This window comes from Crocuta crocuta, unplaced genomic scaffold, assembly GCF_008692635.1.
Source record: "Crocuta crocuta isolate KB4526 unplaced genomic scaffold, BGI_CrCroc_1.0 scaffold179, whole genome shotgun sequence".
NCBI classification, from domain to species: domain Eukaryota; kingdom Metazoa; phylum Chordata; class Mammalia; order Carnivora; family Hyaenidae; genus Crocuta; species Crocuta crocuta.
In genome coordinates, this window is record NW_027551568.1 from 1,466,039 (window position 1) to 1,470,083 (window position 4,045).

A 4,045-nucleotide genomic window follows, 5' to 3' on the forward strand; every position below is an offset into this window, starting at 1 on the left:
TCCCAGGGCCGCCCGCCGGTGCCCCCCCCCGCCCCGGTGCCCCCGGCCGGAGTGAGGGCCACACACAACAGTACAGGGGCTGCGGCCTGGTCTCAGAAATCCGCACACAGAACCCCCGCCGCTGCCTTCCAGAAGCCCCAGAACAGCGGGTCTGCCAGGGCGGGGGACGGGCTGGGAGCAGAGTGGGTCACCCCCAGGGGCAGCGGGACCCCAGGCCCAGCTGGCTCTAGTCGGTGGAGGCTGGCAGCGGTGGCTTCAAAGAGCCTCGGGGTGCCAAGGCCCTGAGGAAACATGACCCTGGGCGCCTCTTGACCTTCCAAGAAAGGTCCCTTTATTATCTCAAAAAAATGCCATAACTCTCAAAAAAAAAAAACTCTCAAAAACGGCTGAATTCCGTTTTTCATTGAGGTGAAATTCCCGAGACACAATGAACCATCTTCTTTAGTGCTGTGCCCACCACCGCGCTCCACTTTTAAAACCTGTCTGTTGCCCCAAAAGGAGACTCGGACCCTCCGGCCTTCACTCCCCCCCCCGCCAGCCACTCTGTACGAACCCGGACAGCAGGGAAAGCGGAATCGTGCCGTGTGTGGCCTTTCCCGTCTGGCTTTTCCAGACGCCACATAATGATGAAGACTCATCCATATTATAACCTGAAGTTCCCTCCTTTTCCTGGCTGAATAGGATTCTGCTGTGTGGCCAGACCACACTTCATTTCCTCATTCGCTGTTGCCGGACACCTGGGCCGCCTCCGACTTCCGGCTGTTGCGCATAATGTCGCTATGAACGTGGGGATACAACTCTTAAATGTACCTGGCCTTGGGGGCGCCTGGGTGGCTCAGTCTGTTGAGCCTCTGACATCGGCTCAGGTCATGATCTCGGGGTTCATGAGTTCAAGCCCCTTGTCTGCCGTCAGCACAGAGCCTGCTTCAGGTCCTCTGTCGCCCTCTCTCTCTGCCCTTCCCCAGCTCACACTCTCTCTCTGTGCCTCAAAAAAGCAACGCATCCAACACTGAAGTAGTTCATTCACTTTCAAACTTCTTTTGTAATGACAATATCCCTAAAAATAATAGGAAACATTCTCAAAACCTAAACACCCAAAAAACAGCTGCCCCAAAGACACCCCCCCCCCAGGGGTAGGTATACTGCCCCGTTTTCCCCAAGCACCCAGGGGACAGTGGTGGCCATCGTGAGAGAGGTGAGGGGAGTGAGAGAGGGGAGACTCCCAGAGCCCCTCAGCCATGACGGGAGCCCCACATGAAGTGCCCCCAACACTCCCCTGCCTCCACCCTGCACAAAACAAGGAGAAATGGAAGAGCTTCAAAATACTTACTGTAAGAAAGAAAAAAAACTCCCATTCATTTTACCCAACTGCTCTACATAAATTACCATAATATGAAACATTCTATTCTACTTCTGCTTTATCTATTCAGATCAGCAAAAAAGAAAAAAATCCATTCATTTTTGTCTTCTTCCTTCAAACACTTAAATTGCCCATCAATATCTAAGTTTCTTTTTATTCCTACTGTGAAAAGTACAAAAGCAATTGTTTCATCAAACGGGACTCCTGTAAACGCTGAGGACAGCTTCAGTTCCTTCCTCCAGGAGGCAGGACACAGCTCAGGGCGGCCGCGCTTGCTATTCCAGCTCTGTGGCCCATCAGGCCTGAGTTCAAATCCGGCTTTCCCTCCTCCAGGCTGTGAAGGTTCCAACAAGTTAACATCCCGTCCCTGAGAGCTCATTTGTAAAAGAGGTAGAGCAAATGTTCACAAGCACCCCCACGACCTCAGCGCCGATCGAGATCTACCCCCTCCTCTGCCTTGGCCACCCCACGGCTCTGGAGTCCTTGCCTGGATCCCGAGGCTCCAGCTGGGGGCTGGGAGGGGGGGGGAGGGTGATGGAGGACACAGGACGATAGCCCGAGAGGCAGACGGCAGCATCTCAGCCCGGGGAGGGCGCAGGGGCAGCATCATTCTTACGCATCACTGACATTATTTGTAATGCCCGAAGTACCCTGAGTCAGGCCAGCAACTCAGCACCGACATGCTGCAGAAGGGGAGGTGGGGAGGGGGCACCTTTTAGGGTACTCTCACTCCTGGGGCGCCTGGGTGGCTCAGTCGGCTGAGCATCTGACTCTTGATTTCGGCTCAGGTCATGACCTCACAGTTCATGGGTTCGAGCCCTACATCTGGCTCTGAGCTGACAAAGCAGAGCCTGCTTGAGATTCTCTCTCCCTCTCTCTCTGCTTCTCCCTCGCTCTCTCTCTCTCTCTCTCAAAAATAAATAAACTTTTTAAAAAAGATACTTTCACTCTCAAAATGACCTGGAAGGAACTGGAAAGCCTCAGGGACCTCTGAGACTCCCTAAAGCGCTCCACGCGTGGTCTTGTATTAAGTCCACTCCCAAGAGCGCCACGCACATGGACTGCAGCCGTCTGTTGAGCCGCTCCTGTGCGCTTCTGACAGAGATGATGAAATTCCACACAGCAGGCCCCGTCACACCCACCTGACAAACAGGGAAACTGAGGCACGGGGCCGGACAGGGGACGGGGAGGATTCCCACCCAGGCCCCGTGCCTGCTGCCCTGTCTGCAGCTTCACTGCTATTTCCGCCAGAGCAGGCAGCGAGGACGGCCCAGGGAGACCCCGCTCACCTCGTTCCCCCTCGCTGGGCACGTGGCACACCACTTAGGAGACACGGCCACCCAGCGCTGTCAACCCAAACGAGGTAAAACCATGGCTCTGCCATCAGACACTGCAGATGACCGCTGAGTCATCTACAGGCCGTTAGGAGTGCATTTTCACACGTTTAAAAGAAGCATATCTTCTGTTCGGGGGACTCCCAGCAGCTCTAGGAGCTAAGAAGCATCTTGAATCCTTCTTAAGGTAGAATGAAATCACCTAACAGGCCTCCGGTTCACAGCGGCTCCCTCCCCACCACCCCGCTGCCTGCTGGACTCCGAGACCAGAGATCAGTGAGGCAAAGCTCAAGACCCCCGGCCCGTGACGCGCCCATTTATCAGAAACCATCACGAACGCTTCCCGTCAGTCCGCTGCTCTGACCGTAAAGTGCGGACCCGAAGTGATGACATCAGAGTTGGCACAGAAAACAACACTCACCACCCGTTAGCCGCTCAGTCTCTCCCTGGCCCTGCAAAGGCCGGTGGCACAGGGCTGGGCGTGTGAGGCCCGCACACAGACACACAGCGAAGCCTCCCACTGAGTCACTCCCTACCCCACCCGGTAGAGTCCATAAACCACTTTCAGGGATGGGCATGGGGACCTCTCAGGCCCTCCTGTTTGCCCACAGCCTCCAAGTGCTGATGCATCGGAAGGAAAGCTCTCCGGGAGGGGTGGCAGGGAGGGAGGGGCCGTGCCTTCTGAATTCAGGGATGACAGAGAGCCTGCTGTGACTCAGCACTGCCTGCGAGCAACCTTCCCAGGACTCCGTGAGCCCCCTCTGGGCCCGGCGCCTGCTGGCAGAGGCAGCTCAGCCCCGGCACAGCCTGCGTGGCCAGGCTTTCCGGAACACTGGCTTTCCAGCAGCTCACCTTGGAGGGGAGTCTGTTCATTCCCGCAAAGACGGCCTGGCTGCAGCTGGGCACTCCGAATTTATCAGCTGGAAACGCAGCCTGGCTAGACGTTCACTGAAACCCCAAGCTCCTGAAACAGTGTCTATACCTGGCAACGGGGTTCAGCACAGTATGTAAGGTCGGCAGCTTGCTTCCCAGGCGAGCAGAGCAGGGAAATCGAGGCACGCACTGAGACCGCCCTCTCAGACCCAGGGGCAGAAGGACCCAGGTTGAGGGGAGACGACCCGCCTCACCGGCCTCACTGCAAGCCCTCCCGCGGCCTGGGGCTGCTGATGCCCTGCTGGGTGTCTCCGGGTCTCCTAGCGATGCAACATCTCTGCGCATCCGGGGCCTCCAGACACAAACCCAGGCCTTTCCCATGGCCCCGTGACCTGCTGGTTTAATACCCGAAGGGCTCCTACCTGCTACTGCATTTCCAGGGTCCCGCTCCCCGCCCCCCCCCCCCCCGGGGGGACCG